At 35.3% G+C, this 25,832-nt stretch overlaps 1 protein-coding gene across 3 annotated transcripts in view; it reads left to right on the top strand.

The window, feature by feature from the left end:
• Window positions 1-21,420: 21,420 nt before the first annotated feature.
• XPNPEP1 (X-prolyl aminopeptidase 1) overlaps window positions 21,421-25,832 on the top strand; it is a 38,884-nt gene continuing 34,472 nt past the window's right edge. The window contains exons 1-2 of one of the 3 annotated variants that reach the window (XM_087872869.1): window positions 21,832-21,917; window positions 23,845-24,104. The gene's annotated coding sequence lies outside the window, so the exon portion shown is untranslated. Of the gene's footprint in view, window positions 23,346-23,844; window positions 24,105-25,832 lie in introns of all 3 variants that reach the window. The other 2 variants (XM_034440061.3, XM_034440062.3) reach the window with 2 other exon arrangements.

Raw genomic sequence — 25,832 nt, 5'->3', positions numbered from 1 at the left:
TACAATTGCTGTTATAAATTCTGTCCTGCATTTAGTACAGTATATAGCAGTGGTTCTCAACCTTGGGAATTTTAAGATAGTGGACTTCAACTCTGAGAATTTCCCAGCCAGCAACCATCATGGCTGGAGAATTCTAGGTACCCTTGCCAGGTGTCCACTATTTGAGTGGACAGTCTGCTTTTTTCACATTATGTTCACTATTTTTTTTCACAAAATAGTGGACATTTTTTTTATTCAAAAGCTTTATGATGAAATGGTACGTAATCTAAAGCTGTACAGTCTAAGAGAATAAGGATAGGAGAATCGCATTTTGTCTTTTTTTTCATAAGTTAGAATGAGACAAAGATCGAATATCCATTGAACTTGATTCTCCAAAAAAATTAATGATGAGATTAAAATAAAAATATATTATAAAATTATGTACAGTTCACATTTTTAAAATGTATTGTAGCTTGTGTTGACTGACTTAAAATGGCGTCAAGTGATGAGAGTGACAGCGGCGAGATTTCCAATTCTTTAAAACAAAAGAGAGGAATGTGCAAATACACCAAAGACTGGGAAGCTACTTTTGCATGGATTACCAACAACGAAACCGACAGAACAAATACGACAGCCTACTGTAAATTGTGTGAGAAATCGATCACAATTGAATATAATGGTATAAAAGCTGTCACACAGCATGCAAGCACAAAAAATCATTTAGATAAGGAGAAAATAGCTTCCAGCAACAAGCGAATCAATTCGTTTTTCATTGTTAAAGACTTCTCTTTCAGTGAGAAAGTGACTGTAGCTGAAATGGCTGAAATTTATCATGGGATCAAACACCATATTTCTTTCCTGGCTCAAGATTGCGGTATTAAGTTAATGAAGCAAATTTTTGATGATTCAGAAATTGTAAAAAAGATGTCTTGTGGAAGAATCAAATCATCAGCTATTGTCAATTAGGTTTTGTATCCTTTTTCTATTGAATTGGTTCTCAATGATCTTAAAACTGGAATTCCATTTTCTCTCTCCACTGATGCATCAAACAAGGGAAATCGCAAAATGTATCCCGTTGTTGCACAATATTTTACTTGTGAAGAAGGACTGTGTGTGAAATTTTTAGACTTTTATGACGATTCTTTCGAAGATTCTACATCAATAAAAAATTAGCTGTGTCGAGTTCTTAGTGATAACAAATTGGAAATAAATAATGTTTCAGCTTACTTAGCAGATAATGCATCGGTCAATTATGGAGTGAAGAAATCTGTTTACCAAAAATTATTGCTGGAAAATGACAATATTGTAGCTGCTCATTGCAATAATCACATTTTACATAACAGCGCAAAAAATGCATTAAAGCAGTTATCTTTTGATATCGAAAATGTAGTGCTGAAGGTTTTTGCCGAATTTTCGAATTCTGCAAAGAAACGAGAAGAGTTGAAATCATTTTTTGAGTTTTGCGAGTCAGAATTCCATGAAGTTTTGTGCCATGTTCCAACACATTGGTTAAGTTTGTTTAAAGCGGTCGAAAGACTTCTTTTAAACTGGAAACCTGTAAAATCGTATTTTATTTCTCTTGGATCTGATGAGTGCCATAAGGTTATCTGGAACCTTATTTCGGATCAGGAAAATGAACTCGCAAAGGACGATGAACCAACAATTTCAGAATTGTATTTATATTTCACGCACTTCTTCATGTCAATAACGCAAGACACCCTACTGAAACTGGAAAGCAAGAAAATTCTTGCATGTGATCTTCACATTATCATGTGTAAGCTGCGTGATTCTTTTGCAAAAAAAATATGATGAGCAGTTTTTTGGAATGAAAGTTTTATTTGCCTTGCATAAAAAACATTTGCCTGAGAATGCCGTGCAAAAGTTCAAGAAAAAAGCCATCAACGTATATCAAAGTGTAATTGCGTACCTAGAAAAGTGGTATAATTTCACCGATTCAGTATATGAGACGCTAAGTTGTTTCAATCGATCGCAATAATCCTCCAACTTTAGAAGAAATGACGAACATCTGGGTATTATCACCATGGCGACAAGAACTTCCACCCAACACTCTCTTCGATGAAATTTCTGCCTTAGAAGAAGTTTATGTGCATCTGCAGGGCGATTCATCCCTTGATAAGTGGACGTACTTTTTCAAGAAAGAGCCAGCTCCGAGTTTACTGAAACAGTTCCAGTTGTGCATCAATTCTGATATCAAATGCAAACGTTGAACGAATTTTCAGCGTCATGAGAAATTTGTGGACTGACGAACGTAACTGACTGCTTGTACCATCAGTTCGAAGTGAACTTTGTATATTTTTTAATATTTCTCAACGTTGTACTGAAATTAAAGAATTATTCCTTAAACACAAAGAATTGATCAAAACTGCGCAGTCAAATAAAAAATACACACGACAGCAAAGTAAAATGTAATTTAATATTTTACATATTATTATATTTGCTGTTTTGAATTTTAAGTAAAGTTTTGAAGTGATTATTTTAATACGTGTTAACATGTTTGTAAGAAAATATATAATTTAATTGTAACTTTTAAAAAAAATTTTACTACTTAAACCCCTGCCGCCCACTTGTCCGCTATTTTTTGGACGCAGACTTGGCAACCCTAATTCTAGGACTTGAAATCCATCTATTTTACAATTGTCAAGGTGGAGAAACACTGATATATAGCTTACATTCTATTAATACACAAAGAACAGACATCGGCTCTGTATCAGTGTATATAAGTATGCTATTCATTGGGAATGCCAGTGTATCTGCTAGTTATTGCCCTCACAGGTAATTGGCCAATTTGAGCCAAAGTGAAATGTCTTTCCTGTGAAATATGCAAAATATTTTAAAAGTATTTGGGTGTGGACTAAAGAGAATTACAGTAATTACTGATTTACAATGCAGCTTGATTTCTGCTATGGTTTTACCAGGAGCGAGAGCAGCTTATGCTGGAAAGGAAAAGTCTCAGTAAGCCAAGATTAATTTGTCATCTTAAAGGTGATTCAAACCTATCTAATAAAATAAGGTGAACCAAGAACATCCCCCAAAGAATTTGCTTCAGCCAATATTTAAGATGTGTACAGTAACTCAGGCTGCAAAGGAGATTCTAAGAGAATAAAAGAATTGAGAGTGGAATAAGGAACTTAGAGTGAACTACATTTAAACTGGAAGCATCCCTGTAGATAAGTATCTGCACACTACATAGCTTCAAATCCAAAATATTAGCCTTCAATAGTTTAATGGCTACCAGTACATAGTAAATGTCATGTTCACTTCTATATGTAATAATGTCAAAGGATGCTTTTGAGGCTATAATAAGAAATCTTCAGCTTGATTGGCCCAATAAGTAGAAAATTCATTTTTTTAAGTACGGTATATTTATTTTGTTTTATCATAAAAAATCAAAAAACAAAAAAAAAATGAATAAACATAGCCAGCACATACATCCAGAACTAACAACAAGAAAGAAAGAAATTTGGTGTACAAAAAAGGAGAAAAAATGACCCAAATATCGAATAAATTTAACATTAAACATATAGAATATACCCTGCTGAATGCTGAAAAAAAGAAAAAACAGTATATATACATATACTGTTTGTGACCTTTCTACATGTTAAATACAATCACATATGGTTAAAAGGGATTTGGAGATTGGTGTAATTTTTAGCTTTTACCTTTTGACTGTATGTTTGTATGTGAATATATTTATATATACTGGTATTTAGCTTTACCTGTTGACTGTTGATAATAGATAGATAGATAGATAGATAGATAGATAGATAGATAGATAGATAGATAGACAGACAGACAGACAGACAGACAGACAGACAGACAAAGACAGCTATAGAGATACATACATAACATACGTATATATGTACGTACAAAAGAACAGTCAACAGGTAAAACTAAAAATTATACTAATCTTCAAATTGAAGTCCCAAACATATAGAGATCAGGTTAACAAACTTGTCTACACAACAAATAATAAGAGCGAGAAGAATAAACTGATTGTCTTTGCATCGGCTAGTTTCTTACATTCTTCTGATATACCAGAGGCATTGAATAACAACAAGAGACAACTGAACTTCGTACATTTTGGGTGCAGATAGGATAGGATAAGAGCTTTTTTAGACCACAGCTCAAGCCCTCTCTATTTGTACAAACATACTCATACTTCTTTGCTGACTAAGGTGTATGGACTCAGAGCCTTAATCTGTCTTTTGAAAACAAATCAGTTAGCATTGAAGTTGATTTTTGAACTTTAAAACTACCTCCTAACGTCATAGTGATAAGACTAAAGTAATCAAGATTTATTAGGAAATCAAGAAGCATTCTTCCGTAATAATAAATGTTTGATTGTATTTCAGTTCAAATTTATTATTACTTCAGCCCCTTTACATTTTTCAGTGGTACTTCCTCTTTCCCAGTGATTTGAGAAAACAATAATGTATGTAGACACACCAAGAGGAAGTCCATCTAGCAAAAATAAAAATACTGTACTTTCAGTGCTTGCTGTTATTTTCTAGAAAGATTAAATGCCATATAACCCCATTCATTGACCTGTGTTCATTTTTAAATTTTAGACTAGAATTATATTGAGATCCTAAGATGTATGCTTTGTTCTACCTCTGTATTAGGTTTTCTACTTTCCGTCACAATGCTATAGCAGTTCCTAGATACTTCCCACATGTAGGAAGGTCAATTGTTTTCATTATAAAGAGTGTTGATAGATTGTGTGTTTACTTAAAACATAACTGTAAACTCAATAAAGTGCCCAGCAATAGCCAGATTTTATTTATACAATTCTGTATTTAAGATCTTGCAGAACAGAACAGATTAGTGAAGACAGAAGCTAAGGACGGGCATGTGTAATTCAGGTGATCAAAGTTCATTGGTCTGAACAATTCATGCTGTTTTTCAAAAGGTTGCTTGGTGCAGTCTATTGTGGGACATGTACAAAAATGTACTTGTACTATAAACCTTAAACATTTGTATGACATTGCAGTAGTCTTGATGGAGTAAATGAACTTTTGCTTTAAAAACAATATAAGTTAGTGCTTTTCAATTGTAAGGTCTGTTTCTACAGTGTACCTGAAATGGGACAAACATCAGATACTATTATTTTAAACTCTTTTTAGAGAAGAATGGAAATAGTGAATGTTAAAAAATGAATGCAAAAGAAAAATTTGAAAGACGATTAAGTTTTCATGTATTATGCATATTGGAGAATAAGTAACACCTGTAAGGCCCAAAGCCTCTCTTTCCCATATCCCCCATTAATTATGTTTACATTTTTGCATCGCGATGCAGTCTGTTTTTTAAAAAAACTTTAATAGAAAAAGATTACCTTAAAATAATTTTGTTCGTACTTTTTTTTTTTTTTTTACTGAAATGGTTTTCACAAAGATAGGACACTGGGCTTATTTAATTTATAGGAATTCAGAAAGATTGCAAGACATATAAACATACTTACATTAATGCATTCTTACTTCCAAACAAGGAGGGGTTTTAAACTAGGAAGAGTATATTTTTTGTGTTGGCTATGTTTAAGTGAGATCTTATGGAAGGGTTGCTAAGGAACCAGAACAAAACAAAACAAAACAAAACAAAACAAATATTTTGGCCGAGGATCTCTCTCTCTCTCTCTCTCTCTCTCTCTTTCTTTCTTTCTTTCTTTCTTTCTTTCTTTCTTTCTTTCTTTCTTTCTTTCTTTCTTTCTTTTCTTTCTCTCTCAAAAAGAAACATATAATTTTATTATTTCAATTCATGGCCCATCCTTTAATTGACAGGTTGCTAAAATAAAAAATAAAAACTGAGATAGCATGCAGTTTAATTACACTTTAAATGAATACATAATTATTCTGCTGGGACCTACCCCACACTGTCATTCCCACCTTGTGACAGGATGAGCAAAGCCAAAGTATCAGTATTTTGGAAATATTTGAAGACTTTATCATTCATAAAACCATATTTTATGAATGAGATGACTGGTTCATTATTGTTTGTTTTGAAAGACATTCCAGCTTTGACTCTGACTTTTGGTATATCATTTGGAAAGAAACACTGAAAAGGAAACCCAATTTAAAAAAATTACTGGAGTAATAAAAAATAATCTAGTCTGATAATAAAAAGTCATCTAAAGGTAAAGTTGATGAAAATGCTGTAATCAGAAATATTCCAAGATATGTAATACGGATTTAAAGCCAGGTGGTACTATTTTATTTTTTATATATATATATATATATATATATATATATATATATATATATATATATATATATATATATATATATATATATATATATATATATACTTTTTGAAAAATGGAAATTGCTGAACTATGTCATCCCAACTATACATACCTACTCTGAAGTAATTATTTTACTCAATCGATCTTGTTCTTAAAATTATGCAGATTATAATTTTTATAGACTCAGCTCATAAACGTTTATTTGGAAACAATTCTGGCATTTATATCGAGTTAAGCATTTCAAATGGATAGCCTGTTACCTAAGAACTGTTATTTTCTTGTGCAACTAAAGGAAATGCAGTATAACTTACTGAGTTGTGAATGCTTTCAGATCAAATTAGTCTTTGTCAACTGTGAGAAGTGTTTGTCCAAACGGCTCACTATTGAAGCAAAGAATAGGTTTTGTTGACTAGTGGCATTACTTTTTTAAAGTTAATATTAAATGTAGATCTTTCCCATTGGCAGGCAGAAACAGGTAAGGAAATTAGCAAGAGGTTCAGCATTGCAGCATTGTTTTGTTTGATGAATAAAGCTGGGAACAATGTTTCATGGACCTGGATGTTGTCATAACTTAAAGATAAAAAGTTCCATATGTTGTAGCTTACTCCATATGTAGTCTGTTAAAACACAAGGGTGCACACTCACACAAATACAATTTTCATCCATCCATCCCCTAGTTTGGTAAATGCAGATGTTGAAATCTAATGGTAACAATCTCTGCTCTTTCAATCTGTATTAAAAGGTTACAGCAGTGGACTGGAGAGGAATGTAGCAAAATTACGGAATGCTTTTCCACAGAAGGAGTAATCATTCTGTTGAATAAAAAGTCTTTGGGGTTTTATTACTGTTGAGTATTGAATGGCAGATTTGAACGAACCAATCAGGGACAAGAGCGGGAAATTCATAGGGCCATCAGTGGCTGAAGCGCGGACAGCTCCTAGCTATAAAAGGAGCTGCCGCGGCTAGGATCACCATTGCGATTTACGGAGCTAATAAAAGTGTTAGTGTTACTACGTGTCCTGTCCTTTTCTTGCGCCCATGACTTAACAATTACTGTTTATGAAAAGCTACCGTATCATACAAAGAAAAGAAGCAGGAGCAGAGTACTTGTTTTTAAATGGAGCTCCTACCCCATGCCAGCAGTTTATTCTTCTTTACAAGATTGTTTGCTTTACATTTTTAAAATTAAAATATTTTACAAAAAATTCAAAAACTACAGAAATATGTAAGAAATAAAAGACAAAAGGATAAGAACAAAAGTGAAGAAAAACATATAAAGAAATGACTTGCAATTGTTTTTGCAGCAGTTATAATTATAGCAATTATATACAATATGCATCGTTCCATATTGTGCATCAGTTCCCTTCTTCCCCTAAACAACCCTTTTTAGTCAATAAATCCCAAAATCAGCAGTTAGAAACAAAGAAATCGAAAGTTCATTTTTAACCATTTTCAGCAAAAAGTCTTACTTTTTTTTCAGTCTTTTTTAAAAAAATAGTTGCCGTTCCCTCCTTAATCGTCTATTTAACCATTTTGTCAAACACAGCCATCTTCATAAGCCATTCCTTCAATATTAGTGTTTCTATAGTCTTCTGTTTTTGTGCATATAATAACAACACTGTTGTTACAAGATATAAGACCAATTGTCCATTAGCTTTTCTAGTTGAACATCCATAAGAAAAATTCCCATTTCATCTGACTGTTAATTTTTAAATTTCTCTGCACTGCCACATATTTGTGTCCAGTATTGTTCTTCATGGGTCCTCTAGAATGATAAGAAAGAAAGAAAGAAAGAAAGAAAGAAAGAAAGAAAGAAAGAAAGAAAGAAAGAAAGAAAGAAAGAAGGAAAATGAATTTGGAATTAATAGGAAATATAGGGTTATGGGCTGGGCTGGAAAGTTAAATAATTAAAATAACTTGAAAGAAGATGACAGAAAACTACTTCTGTTTTGTTACCAAGAGAGCATTATGAGGGCATCCATGTAAGTAAAATCAAACTCAAATTAAATCTGTATATTTTCCTCATGAGAGACAGCTGTACCTGACAAACTTGATTGATATTTCAATGCTAAGCAGGTTTGGATGGGAAGTCACTTGGAAACCCAAAGAATCAATCAATGAAACAATGAAAGAAACAAACAACTTAAGTAAAGACAATTATCAAACCACTTCTGTGTTTCCATAGAAACTGCCTGTGTAATCACTACAAATCAAGTTTAACTTGAAGGAGCCTTAATCTTTTCCACATAGTTTATTAAGTTCAACCAAAGTAAAGGCAAAGTAAAATACAACTATAGTAAAGTTGGTTGAGTTTATACAACACGCCAAACATTGTCTATGATTTATTTTCTGGATTCATGCAATACATTAAACCAAATCAAATAAACCACATGAAAATTTAACATAATCTACATAAACACCTCTAGGCATTTATAAGAAAGAGGATGGATTGTTTATTATTGTAAATGACTAAGATTCTTTCAGGAGTTTCGCTGGTCTAAAAAACTTTTCGCTGGCAGATGGCTGCAGGACACCATCACGCAGTAGTGGGTTCCACTTACCTTCGCTACCGGTTCGGAACTGGGAGCGCGCGCACGCTCGCTTCATTTATGTGTGGTGCTTCTGCGCATGCACAGAACCTTCTGTACATGCACAGAACATCCGTGATGACGTCCTGGTGGGTGGGCGGAACCTCCTGCCACCGCCACATCCAGTTCGCCCAAACTGGGGCGAACAGGTAGAAACCCACCACTGCCGTCACATGGACAAAAATGGAGCCTCAATGAGTTACATTGAGCTGGCCACTCCCACGCTGCCCACGCCCACCCAGCCCTGCAAGGTCAAACACAATCATGATGCAGCCCTCAATGAAATTGAGTTTGAGTTCCCTGCTTTAAGCAATGACAATCTAGCCTGTAGGGTAATGTCAATGATGACATGAAATCACTTGCACACTTTGCAGTTATTTGATAGATGACAATATTTACAATTAGAATTCTACACAGAAATCTGAATGAAAACCTTTGAAAGCTCCAGATTCCACAATCTATCTTGAACCTTGAGGGCAGCTCATTGTTAGCACTAGAAAAGCTATTTAAATTGAACAAAAAGAAGAGAGACCAATTTAAAAAACAAAATAAAACAAGGAATTTACCAATCACACCTCTGGTCTCAAAAAGGTTTCTGCAATGGATGGCAGCAAAAGAACTAGTATCCTTTTGTCTAAGGATAAGTTGGTAATTGGCTGTCTAAAACCTATGTGACCTATATTTTGGATAGTTCCGGGGCAGTGAATAGAGAAAGTCTTTGAAGTTGGTCTGGATATCAGCAGGCAGCAGCTATCCATTGAGAAAGGTGTATGTTGAACAAAGAAGAGATACGTGGCTCTGAAGGTGGCACTATACCACCAGAGAGCATACCAGACTGATCAGCAACATTATGACAAGTACTGGCATCTAAATTGAATTGTTCGGTTTTGAGAACAAGAAGCTCCACAAACTTTTTCACTCTTCAAACTGTTGTAAAACACATTTAACTTTAATAGAAATGGAATTTTGCTTCCTCTCTCATTGTAGTTCAATATCAGCCCTTTTCATCTGCTAGCTAGATGAAAATAGTAAATGAAATCAGCTTTAAGTACATTGCTTAGGCTTGCACTTTACTGTACATTAAACCATAATATGATTGGTTTAGTTTGGTTTTAGTTTAGCATCTGGTACGAACCTAGCGAAATATGATGAGACACGCTTAAGCAAATAATGGCTTAGTGAGATACAGTATGTGACCTACAATTCAACTTCCTGTATTTGACCTCTGAGACTAAGAGCCAAAACATCTTTCAATATACAATCTGATTCCCACAGTGTGTAGCAGAATGACTGCAGTTATTCAGATAGACTCAGTTTGAAATTGTTATTACTGCTCCTGGTTTTTGTAGGCAAGTAATTGGAGAAGATTTATTAAAATAAATTATATAACTTATCTTTAGCCTGAATAGAAGGAATAAAATGAAAGGGAAACTCTCTATAGTTGTTGTTTTTTAAAAAGTTATATATCAGAAATAGAGGATGCATTACATTTTGTTGTTTTAACATTCCTATTTTGAACCACTGTGCAATTGCATTATTATGATACTTATATACAAATACGCACGCACACACACACACACACACACACACAGACACACTCCCTCTCTTGGCCCTTGCCTTTGAGCTTCCTGTTCCTGTGCAAGAAATGTATCCTAATGGCTGTCAGACTCCCAAGGGGCAGGGGTCTTAGCTAACTTTGTAGGCTGTCTGTGTCCAAGGCTTGGTTGAATCTTGCTGGGTGATGCAATGAAGGGCAATTTCCTATTGTGGCTGAATGGCTTTGACCTGAAGGATAATCCCATCATCCTGGAGCTGACGTCTTTTGTTTTGTAGATAGACTGGCTCAGTCTTTTGTCTTGTAGATAAGCTGGCACCAAAATATCTGCTGGGAACATGGAGCTGAGGTCTTTTGTTTCTGTTTCCCTTCAGATTTTTTATTTCTCTTTTAGGAGAAATATTCTGCCTTTTTAATATTTCCTAGAATATTTCATTCTTCTAGGAGAAGGGAGGGTGCTAACTTTCTACACCACTTCCCAGTGCTTTACAGTGCACTCTAACTTCCTAATGTTTGTATGAAGATAGGGATAATTGACACTGAACATACATCCAAAAGTACTTATACTTAAAAGACTTGCAAAATGTGGCTGCTGAAAGCATGCAGTGGTTTGAGACCTGAGTTCAAATAGTGGGATACAGTAAAATTTCTCACCAGGGAAGAAATAAGTCTTGTCTGAAGATCTGCAGTATACTTATGGAAAATTAACTGTAATGTAATTCTGAACTGCAGCACTAGAATCAATTGGCTCAGCTACTGAATGCAGATCATGAACTAGGACTGAACAGCATACAAGTGATTTTAGACAGGTAGAAAGAATAAGAATAGTGATGTCCTTAGAATTACCTAATTACTTGAAATCAGGTAATTTTAAATGTGAGAGATTATAGAAAGGCTGAGAACAAAATAGAAGCCAGCAGACATAAAGATAAACAGGTGAGTCACCTGTCAACTGAGCTCATAAGCTCATAATTGGCAACTTAACCCAGGTAAAAAGAAACCTGGAAAGAAGCACTTCATATCATTTAAAAATACTATCTTAATTACCTTAGTATAAATGAAGATGGAAAATTATTGAATGCACTCTTAAATAGTATTAGAGATATCTGACTGAGAGAAGTGTACTGTCCTTACTTAAATTCTAAAATAAAAGCCTGCTTATGGTACAAATGATACTGGCTTTTCATTTGTCAAAAGCACTGCCAAATCTGAGACCTTTCTCCATTTGTGCAGCGTGGTTCCTGAATAAAAGGCAATACAATATTCAACTCTACCATGATGGCAAAGTTATGAGCAGAAGAAAAAAAAAAAGACTATATTTTTCTATAACATATTCAGTGTCTATTGTTTTTTGAAACTGTTTCAGATCAGGAATAAGGAAAATGTATGGATGCTGAAAAAAGTGAGACATGATGATAGATGCTATATTTATATAAGAGTGCTGAAGGCAGATTAATTAATGTAATTATTGAAATCTAACCTTCAGGAGTGTTAGGTTAGATTAAGTATCACATTGTTGGGTACACTAGACTGTGCACTTGTGAACTTTAGGAAGATATGCATTGAAGTGTAATACAGTACACAACTGTACACAGTACACAGCTTCTCATAAGCAGTCTGAAACACATGTTTTAAACCCTATGGCTAGTTTAGCTTTCAGTTTCTAAACTGAAATTATTACTAATATTATTAGTTGAAAATCTTAAGATCTTTAACTTTCCAGCTATAAAATATTGCTTTATCAGTAAAGATTCTGAGGATGTTAAATTCTCTAGCTGCCGCCAAATAACAAAATGTACAGATATATAAAATAGGCTCACAACTTTGCTGCAGGATAAATCCTGTTAGTCATTTCCCCTACTAGAAAGCTTCCAAAATATTTGAAACTTTTTCCCCATCCCTATATTGATTTTGGAGGGTGGTGTTTGGAAGTGAATTGCAATAGTAAGAGGGATGGGATTAGAACATACTTTTTAAAAGGGTCACAAAGGTGTGACATTTAAGAGTACTGATAAGGAATTGTTTATTTCCTGATATGGGTAGGATAACAAAAGGGTAACATCCTTTGCAATGCCGGACATTATTATCTTCTGATATCACATCCTGCTTTTTAGGGAAAAAAATACAATCCAAATGAGATAGGAAAAGTACAATTTCAATTCTCCAGCTTCAACTGGTACATGCACATCAGGGTATACACGAACATACAATATAAACACACTGTTTAAAAATGAGCATGCAGATATAGCTCAGATCAAGTGGCTCTAAAAGAATATCTGCGTTCTAAATCATGAAATGTGACTGATGAATTAATTATTTAATTTTATATTAGTTGCAGAAGCTTTTAGGCTTATCATAGTTTCTAAAAGCAAAGAATTTAGCATAAAATAATTCCAAGTTTACTTAACATCTCATTCCACTTTCAGACATTTAAAATATTCTCTCTGCTTTATTCAAATATTGCATGAGTAGATTTGTAAAAGGAACATTAATCACAGAGCAAGTTCTCATTTATATCCATGCTAATCATTCATGTTAACTTTGCTCATTCTGAATCACATTACAATGAATATACTGTAGCATATATAATCTTTGAATCCAATAGGTTTTTTAATGCAATTAAAAGTGGATCCTCTTTAATTTCTACCAACTTATGTTTCATTTCACTGTAGGCTAGTAGAAGCATAGCAGGTGATTATATATATTATAATATATGATTATTATTATATATAAATCAACCTTGAAAATTGGGACGTATAATTTAACTAGGGATTACTCTGTCATATTATTTCTGTTAAGTATTGAGATGTTTGGAACTGGTATTTCCTACTGATTTATCCCAAGAACACAGGGCCTGTTTTTATTGTTTCATTTTGTTCTGACTTTGAAAAGCAATGAAAGTTTTAACAAGACTTTCTTCTGTAATGTCGGCCCATTTGATCAGATCGCTGTGACCTGCCCTTTCTACTTTTTTTTTTGGCTGTTCCACAAAGTTAAATCCAGCCTTTTCTATTCTGTAAAACACTGGCCAATCTGTTGAATTGGTGCTATCATCCATAAAAGATTAAAACGGTTAACAGTAAAAAAAAAAAAAAAAAAGTGGTATACCGGTAATTCACAAGCTCTGTAAAACATTTTTTAATTACTTGGAAGGTATTTTTCCATGCCTAAAAATAAAAAATTACCTTTCAACGTAAAGATATGAGATCGACATTTTACTAAATTCTCAATGTGATGATTTTAAGTGGGTAGGAATGCTGCTCTGTTCTCTAAGTATACTGTACATCAGTTGTTTCAGCTGTAAAACAAAATAATTTCTTTTTTCTTTTTTTTGAGTGTTCAAACTCTTGCCTCAGAGATCAAATCAATTGAGTCACTGTTATTGCAGCCTTTTTTTTTCTTTCTTTTAGTTTCCGTTCTTTTGTTCTTTTTCTTTTACAGACACATTGTGCCAGATGATTTTCATATCAATAATAGCTCTGTTCCTGTGTACTATTTGAATGATGAAAGAACATAAATTTGCCACACTTTTGCCTTCAAAGGTAGCTGTGTGCTGTCTATTTTTCTTGATATTAAATTTGTTGTAGTAGAGGATGCTACCAATTTTTGTTTTTAACAAATCCTATCTCTTTGCCAGTCGTAGTTGGCTAATGAGCTAGTATTAGATAATTTTCTAACCTTTCCTGTCAAAAAAACCCCATCTTTCCCATCTTTCAGTTTTTGAAGCAGAAAAAAGCAACCTCTTTATTCAGTTCAATTTTCATTATCTTAAAAGAAATAACATGTTTGTCTCATATAATGTGATATCCAAATAATTAATGTTTAAACCAATTCTAGATTCTTATGTTTGGTGTGAAATTCCATTAAATGCTTTATTGCAGAAGTAGTTTATTAAAATAGATATTTTATTTCATTGAAAAGTTATTCAGTGAAAGAATAATTGATAACTATGCTGGATGAAGAACTCCCACATATAAAACTCCCACAAACTGCACCACAGAAACCATGTTATTGTATCTCAATGTATAACTTTAAATCTCTTTGGACAAATGGAGACAAATAGCTTTCTTTCAAAAGTTTTGATGTACTAGATGCATTCCAATGAACAATGCAGACGCACTGAGGAAACAATATAACTTTAAGATATACCAAGAGCTATCTGTTAAATATATTGGCTTGTTACAAGGCTTTCATAAGTTAGAAGCTCTGATGCAATCAAATTCCTATTCACTCAGCTATGCTCCACATTTTCCTGAAATATGGAGATCTCATATTTTTTAAGGAATAAAGATCATGAGCAAAATGTCTAAAAGATGGAAATAATGAGGAGCTACCAAGTGAAACACTGTGGGAGGAGGAGAAGGTTAGGCTAAATTTATTTCAAGTGACAATCTTAATGCAATGTTGATATACGAGGCGGAACTGCACATCATTCACATATGCATGTGACAAAAACCAGATGGTTACTTTTCCCAGTGGAAAAAAAAAACAGCTTTGGAAGAGGATTTAGAGAAGGCAGCAGGAAGAGAAGTTTTTCCTTTTCTCTGACTCATTCCATAAGATTTCTACCCGCCCATTGTTTTTCTCTAGAAAAAGAGCTTTGGTCAATTTGCTGGCAGAGATTATTCAGCATTTGCTTTTTAGAACTTTTTTTGCAGTGTCATTTTTATGGTTTAGAAATAACCCATTTTAATGTATTCTGATATTTTTTCTTTTCATTGTTGGTTGCCTTGAACAATTTGCCATTGACTAAGTGTGAATATTTACAGACTTCGGGTTTTAGTGAGATTTACTCCCTAGTTAACAGCTACAGCATTGTAACTTTGCTTATTTTCAAAGGCATCTCTTTGGTTGGGAAATTACTTTTCCTTCCAGTTCTTATGTTTTGCTTAAAGAAAGCCATATTATTCAAAGCACAAAAAGCACGTCCATCATTCACAGTTGCTTGTGATTAAGTATTATTTTCTTATTCATGCTTAAGGGCTGTATCATTCTATTTTTATCTTGCCTGTATCCTCACTATGGCCTGTAAGCCTATGCCACACCTTTAATCTTTTAAGCTTCTCAGCAAATAATGATAGTCTCTCTGAAACACCTTTAAATATTTGCAGGGGTAGGATGCTACCGTTCAAACTAATATGAGCTTCTAAGATGAACACACATTTACTCCTATTCAGAAATTATTGTAAATGCTGCAGTGCATTCATCGCTGTAATGATATTGTAATAATTAACAAATGGACACATTCTGCTACATTTAATAAGAAATATCAAAGACATAACCCAACTTGCTTCTGTTTATAGGAGTTTAGGGGAATTTAATTTATTCTGTGGACTGAATTATTTCCATAACCCTATTTTTCCCCTGAGTAAGAAAGAGGCATGGGGAAGAAAGCCCTGGAAATAATAATAGGTAATTCTTAAAATTCAAAGAAGATGTATGTCAGGGTTCCAAGTAACACACCCAACCAAAGAAGACTCCGGGGGAGGCATTTCCTCAAAGTTCCATTTTATTAGAGATGTCATATTGGCACATCTGGGAAAACCCGAATCTGAAAGCTCCCGAATTTTCCCCTCCCAAAGGAAAGTCAAAGTCCCTTTTTTTAAATACTTACTTGATCACCTTATGAGAGGGGGGTGCGCACCCCCCAGCTGCACCCCATTTTTGCTAGCAGAGGCACTGCGGGCTGGTCATTTGCTATTTCCAGACTGGTCCCGTGGGCCAGATCTAAGCAACACGTGGGCTGGATCCTGCCCATGGGTCTTGAGATTGACACCTCTGGTCTAGCACAATGGAGGCACTGGAAATTCATTGTTATAGTAGCTGTGGGTGTTATTCTGTGATGCTGCTTAGGGCTTTCCATCAGTTTTTTGTGGTACTTGTGAAACTCAGGGAGTTAAAGCCCACACATCTTAAAAGTTGCTGAGTTTGAAAATCACTGATTTAAAATATGACATGGAAAAATAAGGCCAGTTTTGAGCATCACCCTTATATCTCAGAATTCTTTTCTGCCCTGCATATAAAGGTAGTCCTCAATGTACGACCACAATTGAGCCCAGAATTTATTGTTAAATGAAAAATTTACTAAGTGAGAAATTTGTTAAATGAATTTTGCTCCATTGTATGACTATTCTTGCCACATTTGTCAAGTGAATCACTGCAGTTGTTAAATTAGTAATATGGTAGTTAAATGAATCTGGTTTTCCCATTGACTTTGCTTGTCAGAAGGTTGCTTGTCACATGACCCCTGAACACTGAAACCGTCATAAATATGAACCAGTCATCAAGCATCTAAGTGTAAATAATGTGACCATGGAGATGCTACAATGGTCATAAGTGTGAAAAAAAGTCATAAGTCATTTTTTTCAGTGCTGTCCTAACTGAACGGTCACTAAATAAACTGTTGTAGGTTGTATCTGTACTCTGGAAGAATCCTCAGAAAATTAAAATAAGTGACAGCACAGTAATGATTTAATTAGAACTGTGTCTGAAAAATAGTTTGGAGCCTCATAAAAGTATGGTGCCCCTCTTCTGTTCAATAAAATATATATTTTTAAAAAGGCTTCTGAACAAACCTGAAATGTGTGCAATTACTTAAGAAGTTTACTTACTAGTTACTAGCACTTTTTACTTACTAGCACTTTTTTTCAGGTTGGTGTGGAGGTCTGGAAAAGACAGATTGCTTTAAGGAATAGTAGAGAATTGCTGTGCTCATAAAAGGTCCAATGCAATTCTTCTGGAATATTTTTAGAAATGTGTATTATTTAGTAATGTGTATTACTCTATTATTTAGTAATGCACCAGCTGCCCTAGAAAAAAAGAGAAACAAATGGAGGTGATACAGATCCTTTTGAGACTAGATGGGGAAACACAATATCGTAAGTTTGCTTCCTCATAAGTGGACATTTTGTGATTGACTACATTCCCTATTTATTTTCTCATTTGGGGAAAATAAACATCAATCCTCCCCTTTGAGGGACTATAAATCCAGATGATCAAAATTCAGTCACCTGCTGCTGGTGTTTGAAGAGACATGAAATGTGGTTATTTGTCCTTAGCTTCTTGACTCTATTTTAGCTATATAATGCCTGATCTTCTTTCTCAGATGAAGTCATGTATTGTTTTGTTGGGGTAATCTGGGAAAGTTTAGTTGGTAATGCTTATTGAATTTTCTTAATAATACTCAGTTACAAATTTCTGGGAATATTTTTTTAAAAAAGTGAAAAAAGTTATCCAGGCATCAATTGATCAAATGTCACAAACATAGTCATAAAATTATTCTAAATTTGCTGCTTAGTTGATGGATGAAAGAAAATTCCTCCCAGATTTATCTAGTTAGCAATAAATTTAAACAGATCATCTGCTCTGTTTGAGAGATGCTGCAAGAGATGTGATTGGATAACTCTATAAGCAACATTGCAAATGCTGTAGAAAATGGTAACTCCAGACCAGGGTGTCAAACTTGCGACAAGAAGTCGCAAGTTGACATATTGCAATTTTCCCCTTTGCTAAAACGGGGTGGGCATTGCCAGCGCGTAATCATCTGGCCTGCAGGCCACAAGTTTGACACTTCCGCTCCAAACTATGACAAAGTTTTTCTAACTTGGAAGCAATTACTTTGGTAGTACAGTGGTTTAAAGCACCCTGTTATTAACACAGCTGCCTGCAATTTACTGCAAGTTCGAATCTTACCAGGCTCAAGGTTGACTCAGCCTTCCATCCTTTCTAAGGTAGGTTAAATGAGGACCCAGTTTGTGGGGGCAATAAGCTGACTTTGTATAAAATATACAAAAGTATGAAGGCTATTGCTTAACGCATTGTAAGCCGCCCTGAGTCTCCGGAGAAGGGCGGCATATAAATCAAATTAAAAAAAAAAAATTACCAAAGAGTCCCATACTGCAAGAGTCCCTTTTGTTTTCAGTCACAGCAGCTCCATCTACAATTTAATGTTAGTAATGATCTGTAACAAACTATTCTTATTAAAGGAACCAAGTGAAAAACCACTGTAAAACTTTTCTCCAAGCAAAATAAACTGCAGGAGTACTACCTGTGAGAGAAAAATATGGGATGGGAAATCTGTAGTCATTACTTCAGTCAGTCTGAACTTAGGTAAGGTACAAAGAAAGTGAAAGATAAAATATAAAATCTCTTTATTTGGAGAGCTCGTTATTGCTTTCTTAAAATACCAAGAAAAGCAGAATCAAATCATGCCTAAAGAAAACTAAATAGAGGTGTTAGACAAATTAGATAAATTCTTATGTGAGAATAATATCAGGCACAGGATATGAAGAATTTTCTAATATAGTGTAACATAAAATCGCTAGTTGATGGATGATACGGAACTTTCAGTAATGATTGGTTCATTCTCTACAAATGTATCTATGTTTGATGTAATTGGATGAGGAGATGGGTTCTAAATACCTTCGGCAACACATTTGCTAGATTTGCATCTCTGAGTAAATTAGGAGAAGCAGAGCAGATCCTGGAGGTGAAGTGAAGAGAAGAATCACTTGGAGTCATTAAGTTCTCACAAACTCTTATTGAATTCCATTAACTCTTATCTAGTACCAATTTAGTGTTGACCATTAATTGGCTAGATTCTTATGTATAGGCATGGGCAATAAATCAGCTTAACTGGAACTTATTGTGTGGCCTGATTCTTCGTGTCTGACAATAAGCCACAGTTGTCTGGACTATTGCCCCACCATAAAACATTGTTTACAACTCATAAAGACTAGTTCATGCATCCCAATAAGCCCAAACCAAACTACAATGTAGCACAGTTTACACTGTGTAAACTGAATTACTGAGATGAGATTAGATTTGTCTTCCTATTATGTGCTTCCTATTATATTTGGAGACATACATCTTTCTTTTGCAAGACCAGAATACTAAACCTTATTCCAGAAATGCTTAACAACTGCTCATTTCCAATGGTATTTTTAATTTATGGCAAGCAGGCTTTTTATATCTCTCATTAGATATTTCTGTTTACTAATTTGTATAGTTGCAGAGCAGGTTGTTATCAGAAACACAAAACAGGTCTGATGTGTTGTTGTGCTCTTTGGATCTAGATCCGTACATGTTTGGTAAAATGAGAACCAACATGAGGAGAAGATGCAGAAAGATAAGTTTTGAATCATTCATATATGTACATATTTCAAGCCTCTGCAATTCAATTGGGAAGTGGGGAAAAAACAGCTGTTGTAATGTTGTCTGAATCCCAAAGCAAAAAGATGTGATGAGGTTAAGAATCTTCTCCAATGGAAATATATATTTCCCCCATGGGCTGCTGAACTAAGCAAGTTTCTAGCAAAACTGGAAGCATTCCAGTACAAAGAAAAAGTAACCCCCCATACCCAAAACAGTAGAAAGATAGGACCATGCCTAGCTAGGCATGCTTTGCAATCATGCCAATTATAATGAAGATATAAACCAGGTTTATGTTATCTGGGTCACAGTAATCCAAAAAACCACTATATAGCAACAAAGAGAACAATCAATTCTTTGATGGCATCTAGCAGTTCTTTGCAATTCACACATCACAACCCTACGCTAAATGTAAAGTACAGTACTTTTAAGTGTGTTAGCAAAACAAGTAGAAAGCCTTTGAGACATTATTTAGCACATTTACATAGTGAGCTTTTGATTATTTATTTATTTGTAAAATTTGTTGACTATCTTGCTGCAGGGCTACTTTGAGTGGCTTACAACAATAATAAGGAAAAATGAACTGTAAACAAAAAAATTAAAATGAATAATAAAAAAATGACAATACATCAATACAATAACAAAAAGATGGACAGATGGGAAGCATAAAGCAAGGGGAAGGAAGTGGAGTCTGCCGTGAATCCAGCAGTCACCTTCAGCATGGAACATCCTCATTTGATCCCCAGGCCAACTGGCAGAGCCAGGGCTTCAGGTTCTTAAAGAAGGATAGGAGGGTGGAGGCAGTTCTTAACACAAAGTTGGGTGCTGCAACCGAGAAGCCTTTTCTTCTGGAACCCGATAGTTGGGAGTTCTTTGACTGATGAGATCCATAGAAGGCCCTCTCTGCCAGAACAAGGATGGCCTTGTCCTAGTGGGATGATACAGTTCATCTAATAGCCATTAAGGGCTTTAAAAGCCACAGCAATAGCAATAGCACTTAAGACTTATATATTGCTTTACAGTGCTTTATAGCCCTCTCTAAGCGGTTTACAGAGTCAGCATATTGCCCCCAACAATCTGGATCCTCATTTTACCCACTTCGGAAGGATGGAAGGCTGAGTCAACCTTGAGCCTGTGACACTCAAACTGCAGTCAGCAGTCAGCCGAATTAGCTGCAGTACTGCATTCTAATCATTGGAGGCAGGCTGGAAGCCAGTGAAGTTTGCATAGCAGAAATGCAGTATGGACCATCCTTAGTGCCCCAAAGACTGCTCTGGCTGCCACACTTTGCACTAGCTGAAGCTTCTGAATGGATTTCAAGGGTAACCCCATGTAGAGTGCATTGCAGTAGTCCAGATGAGAGATGACTAGAGCTTGAGTAACTGAGCACTTGATGGCTTTGTAGGAAAAAGACCAGTTTGATCTAGTGGTTAAAGCACCAAGTTAGAAGCCAGGAAATGTGATTATATTATTGTTCAAGTAGAGTTGAATTAACCATACTTGGAATGACTGTTTAAATATGAATGATTTGCCTCTCAAATATATATATATTTATGTTTTTTAAAATAGATATAAATTCAACTTACAGAGCCAAAGAATATTATATGAGAGGCACAGCTTCAGAAATATTACAGCAATTTGATGTTTCCCAGATTTTTTAAGACTACAGAAGAAATCCTATGCTAGCTGGGGATAACTTGTTGGGAAAAGAAGTTTGTGTGGATGATGGGAGTTCTAATCCAATACATTTGGAAGACACCGCGTTGAGTATCCTCCAGGGATACTCCGCCTCGCCAATTTAGTACAACAGATAGACGTTCAGCATGGGAAACAGCAAAAAGAAATGCACCGCCATTTAAATCTCTGCCTACAAAACACATTAGGCGGAAACGTGGGCGGATTAACACAATATGTGAAATGATGGTTCGTATAGTCCTGCTTTGCTGACCAAGGTGTAGTGAGTAGTAAAAGCTTTGCTTTTAAAAATTACTAAAGGCTACGTCCGCACAACACAGCCAGCTGAAATGTAGGTGGCTTTTGATTCTGTCTTCCCGATCCCATCTGATCACCCGGGATCGCTCGCTTTGTTTTAAATTCCGCAGCTTTCTCCCCCCCACAAAAGCAAAGAAAGGGGCTCAGCTCTGCAGCAGGAGCGAACGAAGCGCACTGGCACCTGTGGATCCTAACGTTCCGCTGGAGGAGCCAGCCCTCCCGGGGAAAACCTGAATGGGAACCACTGAAACTCCTCCCGCCGAGGAAGGGAAGAAAGACGGCGAGCGCTGGGAATCGTCGCTCCTCCCTCCGGTGTTCACGAGGTCCGAGACGTCAGTTGTGCATTGGCAGTTTCCGGAACCGCTGACATGAGAGCCCCTTTCTTGCAAAGTATCAGGTGAGAAATTCAGAGGTTGAGGCGGGAGCGGTGCTGTTTTCCCAAACGGGATGGGAATCGTTCGTGAGCTGGCGAAGAAGCACACGGTGGGGTTCCTGGCAACCTGGGAATGAGGCTCGAACAACGATAAACCAGATGGGAGTGCAGGGCTTATATAAATGAAGCTAATTTGGAGCGACAGGAGCAGAATAGCTAAGATGTCAGGAATGCACAGAAAACCGGAAGCGTTTTAATCAATTTAGTGTCTAAATTTCTTCCAAGACATCTAGAAATGCACATACGTGAATAGCTTTCTCTAATTCTATGTGCCTATTCATTGAAAAATAAATTTCAGAAACTTCAAGGGGGCCTTTGCCTGCTCAAATAACATTTTTGATTGGACATTTCTTATGGAAAAATGAATTTCCCAAGTACTTCTCACCTTGCTGGCTAGCTTCAGCTTCCAGAAAAGGCTTCCTTTGAATGCCAGCTGTTCAAAGATGCGATTTTGGTTTAGTTGAAAGAATGAACCTAGCCATTGTTTGCACAACTTGGGTTGTGGTGAGGACCCACAGTACTTTCTGGGCCGAAGGTAAATTTACAGTTCAAATTGTGTTCAAGGAGGTTAGCCACATAACTTTATGTTATGTCAGAAAGGTGCTTTTCCCAGAATACTTGGATAAGAAGCAAAATGTGTTCAAAGAAAAACCAGAAAGTCCAGTTGCCTCTTGAAAAAGCACCTTTGGGACAACCATGACCTGGATGGCTAAGAATCTCCATAGACATTATGTCAGAAAGTTTACACATGCACATCATGGTCCAAAACTGCCATTAGGTCCTTGCATCCTGACATCTGATGCAAGGAGAGAAATTGTATTTTTTGCATCATTATGACATGTTTCATTACTCCCCCCATCCCCACTATTTTTGGCTCATGCAAAAAAGTAGAGCCAAGATAAGTGAGTAGAAGAAACATATCTACAATTTAATCCAAATTTAATTTGGATCAGATCAATTAGATTTGATAAACTTAATTCTTCCTATAGCTAAGCCATTTCCCTTCAGTTTGATGTCAGCATTTGCAAAGATTTTGCAAAACTTTTGTGGGCCTCAGATTTGGGCATTCCTGGTTTGCAGGTTGGTGTCATATATGAACCAAGTTATCGGAAGCAGCCTTAGATATTTTTGTTAGAATCGGGGCTAAATATGAGATGTTCTTTAGCCACTACTGATTTGCTAGGAAAGTGAACCCACTGTTAAAACATAAATAACAGATAAAAGTACCAAATATGTTGGTGCCAATACTATCAGACTAACAACAGAATAATAGAACAGAATTAGAAGGGACCTTGGAGGTCTTCTAGTCCAACACCCAGGTCAACCAGGAAACCCTATACCATTTCAGACAAATTCTTAAAAACCTCTACTGTTGGAGCATAACTTCTAGAGGTAGGTTGTTCCATTGATTAATTCCACTATTTCACTATTTTTGAAAAAATCCAGAAAGATTTTTGTAAAAGATTTCTCATGCATATGTTGTTATCATTACGATTATATAGTCAGATGTTAGGATTTGGCATTTTTATCTACCTATCAAGTCTTTCCCAAGGACCTGGGAGGGGCAGATGTTGTTGTTTGATGATGTTTAAAGCTATCATCACAGGATGTAAGCTGCTCCAAGTAAAGCTGCATTTTGCAATTGACTGATGGTGATTTTTCAGTGTCTATGGTGTTCAAGTGGTGTTCCAGATGTTTTGAGATTGCGCCTATTCTTTTTGGTACTATCTTTGCTTTCTTTTGTAAAAGTCATTTTACTTTTATTTACAGCTCTTCATAGTTTCTGATTTTCTTCAGTTCTTTCTCTTCTCTTCTGCTACCTCCAGGTATTGCCATAATCCTATCCAGATTTTTTCATATCAACAGTTGTTAAATTTTATTAATATTACAGGTAGTCCTTAACATTTGAAGTTACAATAACACTGAAAGAAGTGACTTACGATCAGTTCTCACACTTATGACTGTCGCAGCATCCCAATGATCACATGATTAAAACGGAAATTGACATGCATTGAAGATGGTTGCAGCATTCTAGGGTCACATGATCATCATTTACAACTTTCCCAGGAGGCTTCTCACAAGCAAAGTCAATAAGGGAAACTGAATTCACTTAATGACTACTTGATTTGCTTAAAGACCGCAACAAAAAAGGCAAGTGACTCACTTAACCACTGCATCACTTAGCAAAGAAAGTTCCAGTTTCAATTGTGGTCATAAGTCAAGGACTACTTGTATTATATCCTATCTTTTTGTAGGATATAACATACCTATTATTATGGATGGTTACATCCAGATGTAACCAGATGTTACATCTGGACGTAACCAGCTAGATGTTTAGACTGGATATGGCATTTTTAGCCACCTATTGAGTCCTTCCCAAGGTCCTGGGATATGATTTATTATATATACAACAATGTAAAGTCACAGCTGCCAGTTCTTCAGCTAATATTTGCCTTCATATGAATCGAGGTCTTCCAAAGAATGTAGTATTTCATAATATATTGATTTAATATATACGTGAATCCAAGCAGCTAGCCTTCGTAATGTCAGATGAAAATTTTGTCAATGCACAGTTTCTAGGTGATATCTTTCAATTTGTTTTTCAGACCTTGATATTTTGGGTTCTTTGTTTTTGTATTCTATTCTCCCCTGTGTTGCAACCATCAGTTATACATATTTTCTAGGAACAACTTGCATCCTGCGACAATACCTTTAATATAGTCAAACAACATTTGTCTATTCCAAGTCCTTGGGAAGGACTCGATAGGTAGATAAAAATAGCAAATCCACTCTAAATATCTGGTTGACTGTGTGATGAATGGACTCTGGGTGGCATACAAAACTACAAAATGTATGAAAAACAGCTAAGAACTACTAAATTGTACAGACAGCTCAAGCTAAAATGATCTAATAACAAAATAAGCAAAACAAAAGAGGACCTTAAACAAATAATAAATATCACACTATAACTCTGTGAAATGGACTGGTCTGACAAAGAGTAACTGACCTAAAGTCACCCAGCCGGCTTTCAAGCCTAAGGGTGGGGCTGAACTCATAGTCTTCTGGTTTCTATTCTATCATCTGAAGCACAATTAAAAAATTATCTGCTCTAGAATTAATTAAAATTTCTTTTCCTCAATCCCAAACTCTAAACAAACACGCCCCCCTTATGTTTGATTTACTTTAAATCCATACTTCTGCACTTCAACTCTCAACATACTTTTCATAATAGAGAAATCAGAAACATGTACAATTTTAAATGATTAATTAGTCAATGTAAACTCTTAACCTTCTAATGTAAAACATAAACGGTGGGTAACCTAAGAAAAAACATTTGAAATCCAATATTTCTGGGGAAACATTCATAGTTTTGGGGCTCTTCATTGGTTTTAATTGTGCTCCCGAAAGGATTAAATTACAGTTCTTTCTAAAGTACAGTCGGTATTTCTCTCATTTCATTATTCTCCATATATAAAAAAGAGTTTGTCTTTCTAATCGCATTTTAAAGAACATTTTGAAGAAAAAAACAAGCCAAGTTTCAGTGACGGTTTCTGAAGACTTAAATAATTCTCTTGTTTTGCCTCTTACCTTTCAAGCATTAGTTTTTGGAAATGTCAAAGAGAATAGGTTTTGGATAATTAATAATATTGACATATTTACAATTTAACTGAATGTATGATTATATTTCATATACTGCTTGATATAGAAAAGCAGTGTTGGAATTATATTGATTATGTTTCTATTGATATAGAAAAGCAGTGTTGGAATTATATTCAATTAACTAAAACTCACACAGCATAATAGTTCAGATGCTAGACTAAAGCAGCTTCCATGCAAAATTGGTGCACATATCTAGGTTTGGTGCTTCCATATTCTATT

The sequence above is a fragment of the Pantherophis guttatus genome, chromosome 6, assembly GCF_059756535.1.
Source record: "Pantherophis guttatus breed Tessera chromosome 6, ASM5975653v1, whole genome shotgun sequence".
NCBI lineage: Eukaryota > Metazoa > Chordata > Lepidosauria > Squamata > Colubridae > Pantherophis > Pantherophis guttatus.
The sequence above is the reverse complement of the archived record's forward strand: the minus strand, read 5'-3'. Positions and strand labels throughout refer to the sequence as shown.